Genomic DNA, 24,115 nt, shown 5'->3' with positions numbered 1-24,115 from the left:
AATTTTAACTTGCATTTTCCCCAATAGAACAGGAATATCTAACACCATATTTGGATATTTTTTTTAAGCATATTTTATGCTTACATTTTTCTCCTATATCAAAAATTGACTGATTTACAGTGAGCGGAAGTTGAATCAATAAAGATTTTTATTCAATTTTTTAAACTTTAAAAATGTCTGTATTTTTTCATTATAAAATTATTTATGATTAAATACTGCGTACGTGGAAAAGATCAATTTTATGTTTGTTTAAATTCGTATAAATATTTTACTACTTTTATGATTTTATTTATATACAAAAATCGCTAGTCACAGTGAAAATTTGGATATGGTTTTAATTTTAATGAGTTTCACCAAAATTCCCATCATTCTGAAATGTCATACGCTGAAAGGTATACCGATTGATATTAAGATCTCAACCTACAAATAACCATTTTCTATGCCTTGAAAATCAAATCCGATCTTATGGTTCATATGGAAGTAGAGCCAATAGTCGTTCAATACAGCAAGCAAAAATTCAAGCTAACGAAAAAATTAAAGTTCATGTATCCTAATTCAATCACTCGCTGTAAATCAGTCAATTTTTGAGATGGGAGAGATATATAAGCATAAAAGATGCTTAAAAAAAATAAAAATTATCAAAAAATCTCAGTATTCCATATACCTCCTTGAAACCCCCATTTCAGCCCGACGTAACTGAACAGAAATATTTCACGTTACCATTTATGTGAAACATATTGTATATTATGTTATATAATATATACAATATTAGTAGCTATGTTTGACAAGATTTAACTTGAAAATACTTGTTGGATTTTCGACAATGTTTATTAGAATTTTTTCTTAAGATTGTAGAAATAACATAAGGTATTATATAAATTATATTAACAGCTGTACTACCAGCACGAGATCGGGGATAAAACAAAAACAAAAATATATAATATACAAATAACTTGCAAGGTTATTCAGTATAATGTTATGATTAGTTTTGAAAATAACAACAACAAAAGTAGCCTTTTTAGTTTTTTTTTGTATCTCGTACATTCGCTTAATGGACTTATAAGAGTTATGATCTAACCTATAATCGTTTCACTCTCGTACGTTTTAACGTTTTAAGCCAATAATGACGTTCACCAAGTACAATTGAATCAACGCTTTGAACGATGGCAAATGCTTACAAGCTTAGGCTTAAGGAAATAGATATATTTTTATTTTATACTGTAATTTTTACATCCAAAAAAAAATCGAGATTTCATATTAACATACCGTTCTAGATACATATATCTGATCACTATATATAATTCAAGAACATCAAAAGATTAAAAATAAAGATCAAACAAAGTTTTTGGTCCGAAATATTTTTGTTGGTATAAAAATAATAATAAAACAAAAACACTTGGCCTGTGTGACAGTTGTCACTTCAGTCGCGTGAAACCTTTGTATCAACGGCGTCTAACGCTCTTGTCAAGTTTTACGACAAAACGAGACTTCTTGGAACTGCATGTGCGATGGAGTTAAATAGTAAAATGTAACGTCAAGTCATCATATTTTGATTAGCTTGGCTAACCCGTTTTAATTACTTACTTGCTAAAATATATATTTTTACATGAATACTGCAAAATCAATAATAGGAATAATAATTATGTATTTGTCGCAGGCAATGTGGAAAATTAGCCTTTTTCGAAAAGACTAGACTTTTTGCAATGAGGAAGTCCATTTGTGAACTAGTTTTTATTTTTCCAAACATTCTACTATTTTTCGGCTTATTGTATAACATCAGTTAGACTTTTTAAGAACAACAATATTATTATACAGTACTTATACAAAAAAAAAGAATATGACTGTTTTACCATATTTATTTGGTGAAGGTAAGCTGAATAGTGAAGTTTGGATTATTTTTGATCTAAATATTTTTAATCTATACCCAACCTAAACATTGACTATTTAGTAATCTGATTTCTTTTATATTATAGTGGTTTAGATTTGGTTTCATATGAAATATAATATAATATGTATAATAGGTACCATATTTCTTCAGTTCATTTGTTATAAAAGTTCACCAAATAAGTATAATGATTATGTGTTGATACATCAGTTTAAACAATAATTCTATTGCTCCTTTTTTAAACTAGTAATAAATTAACGCTAAAATAAAATAAATAAAATAGTTATAATTATAATATAATAATTATAGTTCTTAAAGATCCTAAAATAGCAGACCAATAAGAAAAATAATAGGTAGTTCACAAATATACTACCCCATTTAAAAGAACCTTGCCTTTTCGCAAAAATACTAATTTTTCATATGAACTTACGACATATACATACATAATGTAATATAATTTAAAATGGAAGACTGTATACTGCAATATACGACGCTTGGTGAAGACGTCTGGATAAATTGAAAAATCATCGTTTAACAGTTAATTCATTTTGGAAATAATTATTAGGTGTAAAAAAATGCTACTGCAATTGTTTCAATAAAGCGTAGATCGGGTTTAACGCCCTAAGAAAAAAAAAACTCTAAAATGTTGTCACTGTGGTCAAATAAAAATTTGAATAATTTTTCATAATCTCATACTGTATTCTATACACATATCAATATGTTACATAAGCTTATTTTTACAAAAAAAAAATTTAATTATAATAATATTTTATATTTATATAGATACTTATAGGTGCAGTTATAGGTGTAGCTCATTACTTCAAAATCAACTTGAAATAATACATTCAAATTAAAAATAATTAATTGATACCTACGCAATGTACACATACATAATGATTTTATTAACTCTAATTTGAATACTAAATTTTAAAATTTTCAAAACGACAATATTATGATGTAATTAGTAAATTATGTTAAGTACGTTGAGTTATTTATTATTAGTTATTATTATTTATTACTATTATTATTATTTATTATTAGTTATTTTTTATTTTTTATTTTTTATTATTATTTTTTTACATCATTTTAACAAATGCTTAGAATATTTGTTTGAGATAACAGTGTTTTAATTGTTTGATTGTAATCACCCAATGAAACATTTGTTTTCAAAACTATTTCTCGTTGCCTAGGTTTTTAATTTTATGATACTCGACTTGTGATGATCATAAACAGTTTGTGAAAGTCCGTGGAGTATAATTTCGTGTTGTTAATGTATAATTTCGGTGTTCCCGAGGGTGCCATTTATCTACGTTGATGGTTTGTGGTTTTCATTAATAGTATTAAAAGTATCTGCCATTATCACTTACCGATAAACGCAGATGACCTTAAACCGTTCATAAGAGTCAACACCATCATGAATAATTGTATTAAAATATAGCCATAATGCATTAGTCTAGTAGGTTGCCAGTTTATGGTTAACCTTAAATACCTTTCTATGTTACCTTGTTTTTAATATAAAGTGGATAGGGCCTATACGAGGTTTTTTAGATGGCCTATTCTCTCTATAGTGTAGTTATTTAAGCTACATTGGAAATATATAATATATACCTACCAAATAATTAAGTAAACTAACTTTTCAGAAATATAAAAGGAATCTTTAATAAATAAATCAAAAAGACAAACGATACAAATACTTGCATTTTTCAATACTACATGTCTCCCAGATTATATCATTAATATACAGACATATTAAATGAATCCCTGAGATATTGTATTTATATGATTTTTTTTTATTATTAAAATTATATCAATGTTCCATTGTAATATTACTGAAAACATCCTCAACGTTCATCAATGCGCTACTTTATTAAATTGTTGTTTCCTGAAGTGAAGACATTATTGCATTTTTATTATCATATTACTTTTATTATACACCCAAGATAAAATGAATAATATTTTTAAATTTGAAAATAAAATAATAACATATTATCTTTTACTGCAAACCTTGGAAATTCAAGTTTACAGTCCTATGGATTATTCTTTTGGTAACGAATAAATTTTATAAAAAAAAATATGAAACAACATATGACGTGCATGTTTCACTGCTAAATAATTTTAACATTTGTCTTTGGTAAAATTACAATTAATGTACAATTTACGACAAGACAAATGTAATTATATATTAAATGTGTTGTAGACAATAACCAATAATAATATATATATTTATTGTAATATTATTTCGTACATTTTAAACTCTACCTCACAAATGTTTTTGGGAAACATATTATGTAGTTATTTGTAGAATGCGTGAGAAAATCGATTTAAATAACATCGTGTAGTGGGAATTGAAATAATATCCACTGTCGCATCGGAAGAATGTATTTTACAAAAACATTTATTTTACTAATACATATTTATACTATATATATATATATATAGAGTGTTTTTATACTGTTTCATATAAAATTTTCTATACCTAATACGAAAATGATGTATAATAATTATGTCATTTGTAGTAAAACGTACTACGTAGACAGTCGAGGTACTTTGTAATGCCGTCCATGGAATATGCTCAAATGTTCTTTAAGCTCTTAATTGGGCCCATGTTAATCATCTGCTAATATTAGTATGCTTTGTATATAAAGTATGCATAGTAGACAGTGAAAAATCATATCACAACATCTGATTCAAAGGAAAAACATCCCAGACTTTTAAACTTTTGAACGACCTACTTAAAAAGTTTAAGGTTCAAAACTTATGAATTTAATAAATTCAAGTATTAAAGTTCATAATTAATTTGAATTCAATTTATTTTAATATTTTTAAAAATATTGAACTTATTAAAATACATCAATAATTCGATTATCGTCAACTGTTATATATATTTTAATTTGTTTCTTAGCTATTTTTAGTCAGACAGTGTTTGGTTGTACAATCATTTTAGATTCTGAGAGGAATGTATTGATTTTACCATGATGTGTGTATTTTTTTTTTTGTGTCATCACGTTTTGGGACAATAAAAGTGCTTCGATTTTCGACTTCAGAACCTCGTTCGATCAAAAATTGAATCTAGTTGGTACTTGGGAAGGGGTTCAAAAGAAAAAAATTCCCAATATTTCTCTTAATAATTGAGATAAACAAACTAAAAATTAAGGAAAAACCGGGAATTTTACGCACAATCAGTTTTCGGCAAAATTGATTTTGGTTTTTGATGTAACTTTAAAACAAATGATCATACATTAAATTTTCACCAAATGTTTATATAACTATATTATATTCACCATGCAATTTTGGAACAATTTTAACTTAAATTGAATTATTTATAGACATATGCAATTTTCGATCATTATTAGTTTTTTTTAAATTAATATTGATCAAAATGTATTTGTTGGGTAGAACATCTTGAAAATTGAATACAAGACTCCTAAAATATTTTTACAATAGCCGTCGAAAAATAAAAGAAATGCATAATCATAATTTTTTTTACAAGCATTTAAATTTAAATTTTGACAACATACGTAAAAATCACGAACATTCCCAAATTATTTTTTGCTAGAAATTCATAAAAAATTTTCCTTTTATATCTAAGATTTGAAAATTTAATACAAGATTCCTTAAAAGTTTGTCAATCTTTATCACAAAAAAGTCCACCGGAAATTCAAATCAAATTTTTATGACCATTTGAAATTTAAATTTTTACAATATTAGATTTACACTAGATTTCTCATTCAGCGATTTTATTATTCTGGTGTTACTCTAAAAAAAATGACCACAGATACTTGAATTTTTCACTGAATATTTTAATTATAAAAAATATAAAATGATATAGGCATTTTCTATGTTTGATACGATTTTCAAAATATTTTGATTTGTTCTGAGCTGTTCTGAGCTGTTTATTGACATTTAAATTTTTCGATTTTTTTTTTTTTCTATAAATATCGATAAAAATGTATTTATTGAGTAGAAATGGTTGAAAATTTAATATAAGACTCTTAACACATTGTTACAATAGCAGTTGACAAATATTAAAAATATATGGGCACGATTTTTTTTATAAAACTATTATAGTGTAGTAGTGATATAATTTAATGCGTAAACAGATGGATGTTTAATCTTCAAAATACTAAAGCAGGAAAATTTTATAAAATTATTATACAAATAAAGAATAAATTATAAAATAATAGATAATATGTAATCTTGGTTTTCGTCTAAGCCTTCACCCTCGTTTTTAATACACAATATAATAGAGTTTTTCGTTCACCGTTTTTGAATTGAATTTTTTGAAATGTAAATTGTGATGCAATATCACTTAAAATGTTTCTTTAATATTCACTCTAATATTATGCACTAATAACACTCCACAGAAATACAGAACAGTACTAATATATCTGTTAGTCTTCACTGTAACAAAAGGTATCAATATTTTATCGTCTTGTATAAATAAAGCTATACTTATGCTTACTCACAAAGGAGTACCACCGATGTTTTGATTCAAATATTTGTATTTGCGGTACTCCATAATATTCGTATAGTATACAGGTATTTTGTCTTTAGCAAATGCGTAAAACCATATTAAAAAAAAAAAAATATTCATAGAAATATCAAGTCTCTGAGACTTTTATTTGTTGAACAACAGGAATAATCAAATCGTGTTTTTGCCGGACGCCTTGGGTATATTAAAACTTACTAATTTTAAATATGCTTTAATAAATAAAAATATCTGATTGAGAGAATATTATTCAAGCTGTAGCATATAAAATGTGGTTTTATCACATTTTTTAAACTCTCTTACTTTAAATTATATATGAAAAATAATAATAATAATAGGTACTAGAAATAATAAAAGACAAAATTTATTTTGAAATAGTTTAATATACAATTCTGTTATCGTATTGACAATGAGTAAAAAAAAAAAAAAATAATAATTTTAATTATAATGCTTTACATAAAGTACTAAATACTAAATGGACCACTTAAGATGTGGCTGCTGTAACTACAGACATTTCACGTAAGAGTAATTACAAATTACAAGAACCTACTCCTAAATATTTCATAACACAAGTATTTAAAGCGTTAAGATAAATGTAGGTCGTAAAACACAGCTGAACCAATTACGAGTTTTACAAGAGACAATAAGCATTGACAGCATCTTTAAACATCATATGACCGCATTTTAACTGTAACAGTCAAAAGAGATTAGATTTTATGTTTTTAATGCATTAATTGGTCATAAATAATGTTTAATAAACGTACAATAGTTTCAACAATGTACAAACATTGAAAATTATTTGTTATTCTTATCGTTGTAGTTAAAATTTGTTTTGGGCGAGGACCCAACAAATAATGCATTCATAATAGTTTAGATCAACATACATTATAATTAATTTCACAAAGTTTTAAAGCATTAACGTTTAATAAAATGAAGGAATATAAACACAAACAAAGAATTCTATTTCTAAGAATAAATACATTTTGACTGAGTAAAAAAACAATATTTTAAATCAATTAAGAATTGGATACACACGACAACTCAAGAGTTTCTCGTGGTTAAATAAGAACCTTAGTCATACGAATTATATGATATTATAACCACAATAAAACGTCATAGTATACTAATAGAATGTCAATGATTCAACAAAATCTTATCAACCTCTGCAACTAGACGTCTCTCGTGGACCAAACCTTGAACAAAACAAGATAACTATTATTTTTTTTAAATTAAGCAATTCAACTAATAAAAATATATATAAGATTAATTGGTTATTAATTATAATGTAATTGGTTGTAAAAAATAATTGCATATAATTATTTCGTTCAGTTGTCCAAATAATTATAACTATAATAAATAATGGCATTAGCTGCCGAAAATTCGAAATATCAATAAACAGCATTTAAAAATTTAAAAAAATTTTTAAAAATGTAGTACATATTTATTTATACATAACATATTTAGCATAAAACCTTAGAGAACAATTTTTAGTATGGTTTGTAACAAAAACACAAGTTTCTATCAAATGGGAAGAGATTAATATTTTTTTAAACATACAATATTCAATATTTAGTTTTATTTTTAACAAAAAAGTATATAGTTTATCAACTATTTGTGTGCCAAATTAAAATTAAAAACAACTTAAGAAAATAATATGTCTCATTTTATGTTATCGAACTAACGACGGTAGTCTTAACCATAGAAGCGGATATTTCAATAAATTTAAAACGAAATTAATAATGTCTTGTAAACAAATTAATTTAATATTATAAATTATATAATATATATATATTTCTTCATTTCTGCCAGTTATTTAAATTCGTTATACTTACAAAATTGAAAATTGTGATGTTTAATATTTATAATTTACTTGAATTTGTATTTTTTATCTATAGCGAATTCCTTTCAAATACATATAATTTACAGGGTGATTCATCAAGCATATAAACTCCGTTTTCCTTTTAATAATGAATTTATTCAAATTCAAATTTTTGAATTTTTAAAATATATACTCAGACTTTATTTTTAAATTACTGTACTTCATTTGTGTTCCAGACCAAAACAAATTCATTTTTAAATAAAACATTTAATTTTCAACTGTAAATTATTTAATAGATAATTTTTATGAAAATTTCAATGTACCTTTAAAATTAAAATGGACAGTTTATTAGTCATTAAAATGTTTATAATAGTCCTTTATAATAGCTTATACAATTTTAAAATAGATGATTAAAATTAGTTTTTATTATACCTACTCATCTATCTTTAAAAATATTGTTGGATTAATATTGAACACTTAAATTTTGAAACCAAAATATTCCTTGTGCCTTATAAACCTATATTATTAAGAATCTATTATCCTAATTACACAAATAAAATAACTTATTTAGAGCATACTTATTACAATAATAGAAATTTGTATCCCTATTAAATCTAAAAAATTTGAAAGGTCTTTGATTATATTTAAAAATTTAAAAAATCAAATTTTGAACATTAAAAAAAAGAAACGAACATGATAGGTTTGAAAATTAAATATAACTAAAAATTACAAAAAACAAATGATAAATTAGTATTTAAACATTTTAAACAATTAGGTATGTGTTTCATTCAAATATTTTCTTTTTCTCACACTATAAATATTTTGTTAAGAAGTTTCTATCTTCATCTTATTTTAGACTAAAAATTAAAAACTGCATCCTAAAATCAGTCATATTGGATTCAAAAATTGCTTTAGATATTTATTAGACCCGAAAAAGTAATATTAGTAATTACTATTGTGTATTTTAAATATTTTTTTTCTTGAATTAACCTAATATTACACTCAAACCCTGTCGATTTTATTTTTCACACGAAAGCTTGTTTTTTAAGTATTCTTAAGTTGAAGAAATGTTTTAAAATTTCGAAGAAACGCTGAGTTATAATCAATTCTCACGGTGTTTTCCATACTTCATTCTGAATTTATATACAAAAAGAACTGGAAGGAGTCAGAAATAAGCTTTTATTTTCCAACTAATAATAAATATTACAATCTTAAAATTATTGTTTTGAGTTAATTTTTATTTACTGCTTATGTGAAACTTATGTTTGTGCTAAAGAGAGCATTTTGAATTCACCAAAAAATGTTTGAAAAATAAATCATTATAAAACGGAAATTTTTACGCAAAATCAGTTTTCGACCAAATCGATTTTTTTATATGGTTGTAATTCAAAAACTAATCACTGCAAATACTTGAAATTTTCACCAAATGTTTATGTTAGTGTTATCTATATACAGTGTAATTTTCAAAAAATGTTAACTTTTTTGAGTTATATATAGACCACTGAAATTTTTTTTAAAAACACCAAGTGTTGGTAAAAAAAATGTTGGACGACCAAAAAAACTTGAAAATTTAATACAAGGTTCCTTATGAGTTGTTCTTATTGTAGCTAAAAAAAAAATTAAAAATCGTAAGTCACAATTTTTTTTTAATAAGCGTTTATAGTTCAAAGTTTTACGAAATCTGTCGAAAACGCGAAAATTTGCAAGTAATTTTGAAGTTGAAAAATCATAAAATTTTTTGCGTTTATAACTAAGGATTAAAAATACAACACTAAGTTTTCCATAAGTTTTCCTTCAAGTAGCTATAGAGAAAACTCAAAGCATCATTATAGGCAAAATTTTAAGTGCGTTTGAATTTTAAATATTTACGAAATAGCGTAACGATAACAATTTTAAATATTTGTTATTATTCAAAAAGTATAAATTTTATCAGTTATTTAGATTGGCATTTTCTTTACATGATTTAATTTTCAAAATATTTTGACTTTTTTTGAGATATTTATAGACGACTGAAATTTTCAATTTGTCTAAACATTTTTTTTTTGAAGTGTCGATACAATTTTTTTGGCCCTATCATAATACTTGAAAATTTAATACAGAGTTCCTCATAAGTTATTCTTATAGTGAATAAAAAATTATAAGAATACATAGGCAACATTTTTTTTATTAGCATTTGAAATTCAAACATTGACAAAAATTCGTCAAAACCATGAATATTTGCGAATTATTTTGTAGTTCAAAATTCATAATATTGTTTGTATTTTTATCTAAGGTTATAAAATTCAACACTAAGTTTTCCATAAGTTTTGCTTCAAATAGCATTAGATAAAATTTGAAGCGTCATTATAGGAAAAATGTTTTGAGCGTTTGAGGTTTAAATTTTTATGAAATCGCGTAATGATAACGATTTATCCTCAAACCAGGTATTCGTCTATCTATGATAATATAAGGTATTATGAATTATGATAACTACACTAATTTATTAACCATGCCTTATGCAAAATGCGTCTTAATTGAAAAATAAAATATTTGTTTCAAAATAGAATATATGACAATATTTAAATATAATATATCCTAGACTGACAAATCATCTCCGTTCAGAATCGTTTTTCGTATACAATGATACCTATCATTGCATTCAAATTTAATCCCATCCATTACAGTAACCTACTGTACAGCAAAGCGACATCCACGACTTACCCGCTCTTTTAAGAATGATAATAAAATAATTTCTATAACACTGACACATACTAAATAACCAAACACTTTAAATCATACCAAATGTTTTGTGTTTGAGTAACTTTTTGAGCGGATTATACCATTCCGTTAACACAACAGTCTCTAAACGTTGAATCATATATTTGTCTGATTTTTAACTTTGATTTTTTGTAGAAATCATAATGTATCTGCTTGAGTTCTTCCGATTAGATTTATAATATATGATATATTATAATATATTATTATATATTATATATCATATATTAGATTTATGATAATATTGTTTTATAGAGTATGTCGTTAGTTCTCACTTTAAATGTCAGTTACTTGAAAGTCACCACTATCTACTCAATGATGTTTAAGCGTCAAAGAATCACTGCAGAATTTATTCTCATATCCTATTTTATCGATCATCTCACATCCCCGCGCTCGTTGTTCTTTATAATTTGACATTGATTTTTATAATTTCTCAATTCCTCTTATTTATATTGAAAAAGTTTGTCACAAAGCACTAAAAACTCCAAGGTTTGTCAAAAGAGTGACAATCTAGTTGAAACTTTTGTGATCGTTTAAGTCCATATTTATTGTTCTGTCATGGAGAATGTTTTATAGAAGAATACTGCAATATGTGGCGTGGGACTGTTGATTATTGTCAGTTGTAGTGCTCTAAACGACGTAAGTTCTTTTAAACTTTGTCACTAACATTTTTAAAATAAATTTCCTACATCTTGATCGCTTTTCTGTATTTAAAGACCACAGGGATTCGATAATTTGTAAAAATGCTGGTAGCATTCATTCCTTATATTATTTTTTCGCATGCTGGATTGGAGCATTATTATCATATTATATATATTATTTTCATCCAAGGTAAATTTTTACAATAAAGATCTTACATTTTCCGAGTCAACACCAGCTAAAAATGGACTCTAAGATGTCAAATAAGTCATTAATTCTATGAGTTATTGTCTCATTCGTTCTATACAACCACTATTTAATTACAAAACTTTGAATTTAAATGATTTTCTTCTTGGTTATAATTATAAATAAGCTTTTTCGACTATTATCGTTATTATCATTGTTACTAAAAGTATAATTATGAATTCAGTACTACTACTACAGTATTTTAATTAATTATAATGTTGTCTATTTTTAATTTTATAGTACAATATTAATCGGTGGGCCATATTATATTAAATAAAGGTAGGTTAGTTCAAACGTCTCTTCATTACATACTTCTTTTCTTTTTTTAAATTTATTTACTTGGATACCTACAATATTTAATTTTTAAATAGGTCGATTGTATATAATATACACCTTATCATTTGTCAAAATTATTGAAAAAGTTTCTCAATGCTGCCTTTGTTATTTTTGTATTTGTTCTACCTGCCTATTTGGTATAAATTAATGAAAAAACATAAATAATTATTGCACATAAATAAAAATGCATAAGTCAGCTGAACTAAAATATAAATTTAAAATGTTCCAATTGAAAAATCTATACAAATTTTTAATTAATACTAATTAAAAACATAATTTTGAACTTATTGGCGTACAAAAATAAATAAATCATTAACGAATATAAGATAATATATTATCTACATAATAATATATCTTAAAATTTTAAAATTTTAAAATTACCAATCGTAAATTATCCTTAGTACTTATAAAAATATTTTTAATTATCACGCTAATCAGTTAAAATTAATGTAAATTGTCAAATATTCCTAGATATAGATAGTCTTAGGCTAGGAATTTTTTTTTTTTCGTAATGAGAACCCGCGGCAACATAGGCCATTGGGTGTAGGGCTAGGGATATCTTATGTTTAAAATAATAATAATAATAAAAAAAAAGCATAATAATATATATTTTAAGCAAACATATTATTTACGTAGGAGCATTACAGAGATAGAATATGGTATATTAGTTTTATACATTTTATACTTATTTTAGTAATATTGTGATTCATTTATGAAAACGCTATATATAATACCATTGACCCTGGTACATTTCTTACGATATAAACCATATCTTCAAGTCATGCACATTTCATAAAATATTTACAATACATTCTGTGGCTTAGTGCAAAAAACACCAATGTAAAATAAAAACATTGTTGTTAAAAAAAATGTCAATTTAAAAAAAATATATATAAAAATTATTGATATATCGTAAATTTGTTGGTACTTTGATGATTTAATTTATTTCCCATTCCCAATTAAATAAAACTTTTTTCTTTTTGTTTGTAAGAAACAAAGAAAATGTGTTAGTTATATTTGTACATTGTACTCCTAGATTGATTAAAAATATTTTTAATATCTAATTAGTTAGTCTAAAAATAGAATTTAAATTAATCAACTTTTCAACAATTAATCAACTTAACCTTTTTTTATCAAAACCTAATAATTATATTTAATTGCAAAGAAACCATAATGTCAGTAGCTTATATTAAATTTATAAATTTCAAACCTTTTTCATTGATTTTAAATGACTTATATGTCGTGGTTGAAGATTATACATGTCCAATATCGAAATTGGGCCATTGCTATAAAACTGATGTACTCCTATGGATTTTTTTTTAATGGACAATATCTTTCTTAATTTGGTCACATTGCATCATAAACGTTGGCCGTTTTAATACAAGTAACATAATACAATTGTAATTAAATAGGCCAAATAATCTTCAATCTGACCAAATGTGACGTTGATCCTTCTTGCATCAAGCCACAGAGCCACTCATTTATATTCTAAAAATAATATCATTATGATTTTAATTTAACATAGATACAAGTAAAAATAATACTCATTATAAACATTGGCATGGTTCTAAGAAAAGTTGTATTTAATTTTAATTTTAAATTAATGATAATTTGAAACAAATAAATGAATAGGTCCAACCTCTATTTCTGGTTTATTTTTTATTTTTTGTATTTACTTCATAAGTTATAGCTTAAAAAAAGTTGCATTACATCATATAAGCCATTCCATGACTTAATATAATATACTGCAAAAAGTTTAAATTCAGATTGGATTGGGTGAAATCTTGTTATGGGTAATTTTTTTATATATATATGTATATTATACGCTGAAAATGTGCATAAAATGTAATAATAATTTTTATACATACGTCCCCATCATTTAAATTATTTTCTTGTTAATAATATCATTAGTACTAAATTTATATACCTATGTATTTAGTTTAAGAATTTATAATTACCTATTATAAAATAAAATTTCATTCAAATGTTTAAATACAATTTATGATGTGCTTACTACTTAATAATATATATATATATTTGGAATATATACAATATCAAACTATTTACTTAAGTTTTTTTTTTAGTTTATGGTGCCTTCCATAGCATACACACTGGTTTGTTGCACTACGTTATTCTATTCAATCTTACCTCATATTTTACATACAATTTGTGCCCAAATAGTTAAAATTAATGTTAAAATATCAATTATATCTTATTTGTATAAAGCTTGTTCTCACATAAATGTATGAAGTGTTTCTGAACAAAACGTTTACGCGTATTAAATTTAAATTTAATATTAAATATATAAAACATAGTCGTAGCACTCTTCGTTATCGCTCCGGCCACTGTTTGACGTTGTTATCGGAAGTTGGTCAAGACTTTGATCTTTATCTGTTATGCCACAGTCATTTACGCTCACAATCAAGAATAAAAACATAAGTTTTGATTCCAAATCTTCATCCACTCAACAGTCTAATTAAATCTGATATCAAAATTATTCACCTATTTGAAATCAGGCAAATCACAAGTGTTTTTCATAAGATAAACAAACATCCACTACCTACTTTTTTTTGAACCTCGAACCAACTGACGACATTTACAAACTTATGCCACTACTTGATACATTTATAAAAAATTAAAGCAATATAAATATAAAACTATAAGCCAGTTATTAAAATGACAAGCATATGGGCAAACTAAATAATATAGTGACCATCCAGCACACTGTATCCACTGCGATGTTCAACATAATATGACGTCTGATTGTCCAAGCAACCTAGATCCCTCCCCTCCAAAAAACAAATGCACACTTTGCTCCGGAGACCATCCGTTAAACTAAAAATACAAAGCAAAAACTAAATTCAAGTAACTATTTCCGATAATATGATAATATTAGCACTAAAAATGCTCATGTACAAGAAACCCAATCAGTGAAAGTTTCCTCAATACACTAACCAGATTTGAACCATAACAATGCCTAAGCTACTTCCAACTCTTACACTAATAACCAATAATTCGTAACTTATTTTTTAGGGTCACGCAGGGTTCAAATATTAAAAAGACGAAAAATATATTATAACTAATCTATATTCTATTCGAGAGTATGAAAATAATATATGTAGGGGGTCGCTAAAAAATTGGAATTTAAAAAGGGGGTCAACACAGTAAAAATATTGAGAGACACTAATCTAAAATATTATTGCTAAATAAAAATGCCTTTTTCCATAAGCAACTCTATTATAATTCTCCAATTTAATGTCAATGGTCTTAAAAATCTTAAAACTCTTAAACATAGAATTTAAAAGTTAGCTGCTCATTATTTCCTCTCCTTTACTTACAACTAATTTATATGTCATTCATGTCACATTTTTCAATTTTTTATTTCATTTAATATCAGAAAAGATTACTATGCCTCACCAAGTTTAAAACTTGTGTGGAGGCCTAAAAGATTTTATTTACCACGGGTTTTTTTTTATTCTCCATATAAAAATAAAACACACGATTAAAATTTGATAAAAAATTTAAAGAATATAACATAAGGCAGAATCAAAAAAAAAATAAAATAAAATAACCAACAAACAAATTAGATAAAAAATAGGAATGTATATTGTAAATTTTATCATGACATTTTTGAGCATCGTATATCTGTAGAAGCCAATGGGTGATGTATTTTTTTTTTTAATCGAAAGGAATATTGCCCACTTTATTCGGTATTAAGATATATTTTCGAGTCCCAATAAAATCATACATTTTACGCAGTGAGTAGTTTTTAACTGCATACTTTGCGTTAATTTTGTGATTTAAATGATATAATAGATTATATTTTTTTGTATCCATTTATATTAAATTGTAATTTATAATATTAAAAGGGATCAAAATATTAATTACTTAGCTTATATAAAATTATTATTTATTATAATTAATACAATTACATTTTATGTTTTATATTAATGTATACAATTGAATTTTCTGAAAAAAATAGTAAAACATGACTTATGTTTGACGAAAATCTTATGACTACCCAAATTACTCAGTGTATAATAATGAAATAATCATAAATTTTGTATGAACACAGGTATTTTTTTTAAATTTTAACATATTCACATAGTTTTTCTGTTGAAAAAGTATTAAAAGATGTTAATTAACTGAATAAATAAATAAACAAATCAATAAAATGAATATAATTTTAATGTAAAATGCTAAATTTTTTTGCTATTAGAAAGTTCTATTATGATACTATCGATTATTCAAAATTTTTATTACTTATAAAAAGGGTAGTAATGTTTATTAGACATTTTTTTTTTTTTTTTTAATTAATTATATGAATTGGGTAAATATTAGCTGAAAAAAAAATACTAAATATTTGAAATCATATTTAAATAAATATTTACATTCTATCGTATTACAAAACAAAAAATCATATTTATGTTTAAATAACTACAATTGTATTACCTTATAACTGTTAAAGGTTTACTGGAAGCTAAAAAAAAATAGTTAAAGGTTGATTTTCTATTACATATATGAATAACAAAATATTATATTATTAAATAATCGTAAAATTATCAATTAATGAGAATTTCAATTCAATTAACTTAACTTAAATATTTTATGAATTTTAATACATTATATTTTGAAACCGTTTATTATATCTATAAATCATTTTTTTCAAACGCTATTGCGATATTTAATCAAACTAATAATTTTATTCATCTTGATATACATCACAATACATGTTATATTCAAATTTATCAGTTCCCTACATTGCTACGGTGTAACAAATCAAATTAAAGATTATTAAAGAGACTAATAAAACAATATTTTCTTTAGATCATTATTCATATTATACCCCGTTTAAAAATTGGAAAAGGTTTTACACCACATGGAAAACAAAAACAAATAAAATAATGAAATAACATTATATTATTCCCGTGAAAAAAAAATTTTTTTATAATTAAATTTTGTTAATTGTATATACCCTCTATTTTTTATTATTTTTATTTTTATTTTTTTTTAACTAATAAAAATAAATCCCAACAACATGAGCGTACGTGTTTTTAATTTTTGTTTTTAATTATATTTATTACTAAAATGTTAGATTAATTTATTCCGAGAAAACTGTTTTCTTTTTACACTTTAATGCATTAGATATTACTTAGGGGTATACTGCAGCTCGCACATAAAGTAAATTAACAAACAACGTTTTGGTTACCAAGAATTAACATATTATTTAAATACACCTCTATAAATGTTGTCTGGTAAAACAAAAAAAAACATTGCCGTTTAAGAACTATTATCGAACGAAATAAAATTTGGAAATAGCTCTAATAATCGTATACTTCCAAAATCACATGCATACGTACATATTTGAATATTATCCTAAAACGCAAAATCATAATGTCAATGAACAACATGCCTTATCTTTACATTAAATTAGACAAATAAACATTGTAGTTAATTTAGCACGATTTTATTGTTTTGAAATACTTACAGCAGATGTTCCTAAACTTTTTTGATTCACTACATCCCAAAGAATTTTCTAAAAATACAAAGCCACCCTTAGTAATACATCGTGTATATATACTCGTATTTTTTAACTTCAGGCTTCTTTTGCTTGGTATAAATATAATATATTTTATATAATATCTATTCTCTGATATTGTCTATAAACTAAATACACGCACTCTATCACATCTCTCAGAAAATCATTTTTTTTTTTTAACTGTGAAAATTATGTTCGATTGCTTTATGTAGGAAATTATTTCCTCCCAATTGAAATTCACCGCACCCTAGTTGAGGACCTCGTAGTTATATGTATAAATACAGTGTCCCAAATCGAACAAAACATTTCAAGATAAAATTCGACCGTCTGCGAATGATCGGAATTTACGGTAATACTATATCCGACGACCTGGATATCGGCGGGGAATTATTGCGATGATGTTTCCGAATGTTTACTGTTGTGGCGTATTTGAACTGCGTCATTGACACTCTATTTACGCGAAACTCCATCGCACAAATATTCGGGATATTGTCACTTGTCACGCATATTATATACACATATAATATAATATAATATATATATAGTCTCCCTAAATCTAATGTGTAAAGTTACCGGGACAATCTATCGCGAAGAGTGTTCAATCACTGGTTAATGAATCGGTACCGAACAAGTAACCGACGGACTAATAAATTCGAATTACCCTTGGAACTCTATGTAGTCACTTACAATACCTATATATATATATATTTATATACACTACAACAATATATACGACCATTGTACATGTAGAATTTATACGCACACTTTATTACACGAGTACTAGCGTAGTTCGAATGACTATCGCATAGGTAGGTAGGTACATTGATTAAAGTGGTATTTTACTCCGAACATAATATATCCCCCTGTCAACTACTACTACCACTCAGTCTCACGAATATAATATGCTTCAAACGATAAGGTGGTGCGTATTACGACGGTGTTGACGATGCAATTGATGAAACCAGGAAAATTGCCCTAATAAAAAGTACACGTGTCAATAATTATTGTTATTGTATTATGAATACACGTCGGGCTTAACTGAAAGCTCGTTTATCGACGAAATAAATTTAAAACATCACTAAGTAATACTAAATAATCACATAAGAAATTGAAGTAAACATAGGTCTTGTTGACTTGTTTTTATTTTTAATATTAAGCGCTCGTTTTGTATTGTTTCCTGGCTGCTGGTAGCCGAAGAAACGTTTTTTTTTTTTTTTGATAAGATTTTTAAGATTTTCTCATACTTAGCAATCGTCGATTTTTTTTTACTAAAATTTTTTTAAATATTAAGCGCTCATAATATTCAATTTCTGGTTGCTGGTAACCGAAGTGAAGCTTTTTTCAATCAATTTTGGACAAAAGATAACTCAAGATTTTCTCTTACTTAGGACATGAGCGCAGTTCAGATGACTTAGAGACTTACTAACTATACGCTATAATTAAATTGGTATTTTACACCAAACGCTATGTGTCCCCTCGCCAACCACTCAGCTTTACAAATATAATTTATCATGCTTCAAAAAATTAATAGTACCTAACCTCACCGAGATGATACAATATAGGTGAAATTGAAAATTGGCCTGTGGCTGTAAATTGTCATGACGTGTAATAATAAACGATAATATAGAGGAATGTTACGGGAAAACTTTTCTACTTACAGTAAATGTGAGTATATTTTTGCTCCACTAAAATCTTTGTATTCATACACTACACATGGATAGTTGTCGAGATTACTAGATGCTTAATTATATTATTATACGTATATTATATACATCACCGATCGTCGGTAGCTGATGACAGTCATTTTCAGCTGCTAATAAAATACATTTATCAGGTTTTAATCTACAACGAAACCATATAGTATTAATACGACGAGTCCTAAACTTGAAAACTGTATTACACCAAGCACATGATAATTCTGAGAAACTCTAACGTATCATAATAATTTACCTGACCATTCAAATTTCGATGCGTTTGACGATATGAATGACAAGACATTTTTCATACTATATTATTGTTTCGTGTGCTTAAGTTTTAGAAATTAAGACTCCAATGCTGTTTTTTTTTTTTTTTTCTGTTGTTGCTTTTACACTCTATGATGATAATAGGGCATGCGGTTTATAAATGGTTTGCTTAATTTACCATACTTTTCTATATTCATCATAGCCAAAAAAAAAAGAATTACCCTTCGTTCAACGACGGCGATAACACTTTGGCCGTTCAAATTTAATCATGAACTTCTTGATTACAATTCAACAACGATGAGTGGTTTATATTAAATAAAAAATAAATATATATTTTTTTAATTCCGAAAAGTCTGAGTGTAAATAGCGTGGAAAATAACTGCCCCTGCTCCCGTCATCTCCAGCGCTCTACAAGCTGTTCCATCATCATCGTGACTGGCGGGTTGGTGGGTACGTCGGACGGCGATCACAGAATAGTAATAATATTTTGGACAGGGCTGCCTCGCTTATATACAAAACACCCGTCTTTGAGACTAATTTACCCATATCGATACCCAAGCGACGGCTCAGGGTCGTTTCTTCCAAGTCAGCCCCCCCCCCCCGTCATTTCAACGGGTGCTTGTTCACGAAATCCTAAGTGCTCGGCGCCATCATGTGACAACGACAACGACGACACTGGTGACACATCACGGCACCCGAAAGTGGTCGCGTTTTAATTTGTCGCCAGAGGGACGTTGGGACCTGGTGGGCAACACACTTTTAAAATCCTAAGGTGAGTGTGTTTTAGTACATTACACCACTGTCCATAACTCAACCATCGCCACCGTCGCTAATCTAGAAATAGATACTTAGGTTCGACGAGTGTGGTGGATAGGGTAGGCAGTTTTTACATGTGTGTCAGTAGGCGGTTGTGTCGAAGGTGCTGTTTAATGTACATAAATATACACACCAAATGTACGACGAGGATTGCCGCTTGCGCGTCCGCGAGTGCGCGTCGGTTTTTGCGCTCACTACACATCGGAGCGCACACGCCCGAACAACCGTTCAGTTTGACTCAGACTCAGCGCAACCCACGACACGCCACCCGTCACCAATCGGTCCGCTATCACGTGCTCGTCGAAGTTTTTTTTTATCGAGTAGAAAAATAAAAATAAAAATATTTCGTCATAAACATAAAGCATAACAGACGTTATGTACGTGTCGTTACGTCGACTATTATAGCTTAGACTTGCAAAGTCCGCAACCATCGAATAATATACGAAGTAATACAACATCCGAAGTCTAATGTGATTTTATCTAATCGAAAAACGAACGAGCAACGATTGTCGTTGTGTGCTGGTCAAAAGGTACATATATTATATTGTATTTTATTAAAGGCTTACGTTAAGAAGATAACCAAATCGGACAGTAAAATTGGATCGATGGATTTCATATTATTATTTTCATCGCAGTTGAATAATGCTGCATCTGTTAAAAATAGCGACGGTACGCTTTATAGTTACTCGAGATTTCTCGGTAAAATTTTAATATTCACTTTTTATGAAATCAAGTTTTGAACATGTAAATCAGGTTCGAATGACATTCGTATATTATTTACTGTGCCCTAAAATTTTTTGTTGTTGTTTTTTTTATATATGTATATATATAGTTAATTTGAATATATAATTATACAACCATAAACCATTCGTATTTTAATTTTTAAGCGTAGAAGAAAATGTATTTTTTTTTGAAACACATATTTTATAGAATGATAGGAAATTTAAATTTATACATAAAGTTTTTTGAACATCCAATTCATTTGCTTTAGGAGCTATTTCATCAATATAAAAATTACGGTATTTGTTTGTTATCGCCCCGCCAGTACACCGTATAAAATTTATCTCCCCGCCACTCTTGTTTGTTATCACCCCAATAAAATATATTATAATACAATAATACAATAAAAAAATAAAAAAAATAATTATAATTATAAATTTACAAAGGAGGCCATTTAAATTAAAAAAATTATAACAATTATAAATAAAAAAATAAATAATAGTAAGATATAGAATGTCTCGCAAAGTGTAGTTATTTCCTAAAATATTTCCCAAAATAGATCATCTATCACGAGCTAAACACGGTAACTATAGGCGGGGCGATAACAAACAAGAGTGGCGGTGAGATAAATTTTTATACGGTGTACTGGCGGGGCGATAACAAACATATGTATAAATTATTATTGAATATTGTGGTTGTGTCTCAATATATTACTAAAAATAATCAATCTATAATAAACTTTATACAATAAGTAGGTAATACTATTGTTGCCTCCGTTTGATATTCGATTTGATGACGTTGTAACGTATTTTACTGATTTCATTGTGCATGCATCTACTTGCCACGTTGTTGTCATGGTGTTGATTACAATATTTTCCACATATGGATTCCAATATAATGGTTCTCAGATAACAACGACAGAATGTTTGTGGATTGATTACCATACACAAGCAGCAGTTGTAATTATTGTGTCTATCACAATTTACAGTATATTATTCTGTTGAACGTTCACGATATTATTGTTCTCGCGAATCGTAGGCAAAGTACCCACACAAACCACGCGGATTGAATTGTCCAACAATGAATCGGTACGTATTACGGTCACTATTTTTACGTAAGTACCTACATAAAAGCATAGTTATACCCCCTCCAAAAAAAAAAATCTTCAGTGACACAGCCCGAAAACCCGTGGACTGTTGTTTTGTGGACCACAATTGCGTTTGTTTTTTTGCCGAATCACTAACAACTTACTTCGTACGAATCGCAACTGCCCAAGTCGAGGGATAATAATTGCTCTGTGCGTCTATTACAAAGAGTAGGTAATACCCTTCGTGTTGTATTTTCTTTCACCTGCGAACAATAAGGTTCATCATCTATTTTTGTAACACGATTTTATCTACCAATCGATTTTGTTTGCCAAAATAACGAACCGAGTGCAAGTGAGATAAAATAACAGAATACCTAGGTAGTATGTTATTATTATTTTGGAAAATTGGAAAATTTTTGCTCGCAGTACAATAACATTTTTTTTTTTATAAAAACAGCTTACTAACAGTGTATTATAAAAACAGAATCGTAATGCATACACAGTTGTAGAATATTTTACTTACTTGATGAATTTTAGGAGTTACAATAACAAAATTTGGTTATTATGTTCAATTACAATTTCATTATTCTTACTATTTGCATTTCTTCATTACTTATTCTACCTCTCACATAAGTAATTTGCACCAAAAGCAACCCCTCAAAAAATATATTTATATAATTTGCGTCACATATAACTAAATATAAGGGCATTATATAATCTGCGCCATTTTATACCTTCAAAAATTGTAATTTGCACCGTTATTCGCTATACTCAAATTATAATTTGACCGCTTTCAAATAAGTAAACAATGTTTTTTTACAGATTAAATCATTTTAAGCAAAAGTATATCAGTATACGTACGTTACATATATTAAACAGCTAAGTACAATTTTGAATATTAAAAAGATATATAAAAATCAGTTTTTATAATATTATAATAATTAAAAACAAAAGATTACACATTGTTATATAAAAGACAACCAATCAAACATAATCGATGTCGTATCTTCTTATGGTTAGTAGAATACAACACATCTGGCACACGTTGATACTATCTTATGTACCTATTATTGTATTTCCGATGTGATATATCAATAAATTAATTTAATAATAAATTTCAATAATTAAAGTTGAAAGTGTGGCGCAGATTGCATGTCGTATTTCGTTTTCTGTCGTGGCGCAAATTACCAAAATAAATTTTTATATGTGGCGCAAATTATATACGCACATAAATGTACCTAATTGAGATACAAATTACAAATAATGAAATTGGAGGAAAATACCATCTCCCACATAAGTCTATAATGCGAATAGAATAATCATAGAAAAATCGATAATTGAGCATTTTGATTTATATTAATTTAGTATCATGTAACATTATACAGTCACAAATATTTTATTATACACTTAACATTTACTCGTTGGCGCAATTTTATTATAAACCAATATCGTTATTATTACATGCCTGTCTATACCTACTTTTTCCTACATATTAGTGTATAAATTCTAAAAAATTAAATATTCTAATTGAATTCTATTATATTATATTGTTTAAGAGTTATAATTAATTATTCGACGCCAATAATAATCATTATAAATCTGTCAGTCATTCCAGTATATGATAACTAGATATAAAATATGAAAACACGAGACTTAATATTTTTAAATAAATTAATATCTACTTTGAATGAAATGCCTAAATATGCAATGTCTTAATAAAAACTAAATAATTTAACTTCAAAAATGATAAAATAATATTTTTGTATATTTGAGTACAGTTTTACAAATTATAAATATTTTTCAGTATTTATTTGTATTAAT

The 24,115-nt window shown here is 26.5% G+C and overlaps 1 protein-coding gene and 1 long non-coding RNA gene across 7 annotated transcripts in view; one reads left to right on the top strand and one right to left on the bottom strand.

Moving 5' to 3' along the window:
• The window catches only part of LOC107169664 (uncharacterized), a 207,410-nt gene that overhangs the window by 44,105 nt on the left and 139,190 nt on the right, over window positions 1-24,115 (bottom strand). For 2 of the 5 annotated variants that reach the window (XR_016191545.1, XR_016191546.1), the window contains one exon: window positions 6,774-7,567. The exons of 1 other annotated variant lie outside the window; for it this stretch is intronic. This is a non-coding gene — a long non-coding RNA (uncharacterized LOC107169664). Of the gene's footprint in view, window positions 1-6,773; window positions 7,568-13,378; window positions 13,657-22,458; window positions 22,558-24,115 lie in introns of those variants that run through there. 2 more of the 5 variants (XR_016191544.1, XR_016191543.1) reach the window with 2 other exon arrangements.
• The window catches only part of LOC107169663 (uncharacterized), a 133,911-nt gene continuing 130,503 nt past the window's right edge, over window positions 20,708-24,115 (top strand). For both annotated transcript variants that reach the window (XM_089226521.1, XM_089226518.1), the window contains exon 1: window positions 20,708-21,017. The gene's annotated coding sequence lies outside the window, so the exon portion shown is untranslated. The remainder of the gene's footprint in view (window positions 21,018-24,115) is intronic.

The sequence above is a fragment of the Diuraphis noxia genome, unplaced genomic scaffold, assembly GCF_037042655.1.
Source record: "Diuraphis noxia isolate RWA-SAM2 unplaced genomic scaffold, SU_Dnox_SAM2 contig0004, whole genome shotgun sequence".
NCBI classification, from domain to species: domain Eukaryota; kingdom Metazoa; phylum Arthropoda; class Insecta; order Hemiptera; family Aphididae; genus Diuraphis; species Diuraphis noxia.
Note: the sequence above shows the minus strand (reverse complement) of the source record. Positions and strands in the feature narration are given on the sequence as shown.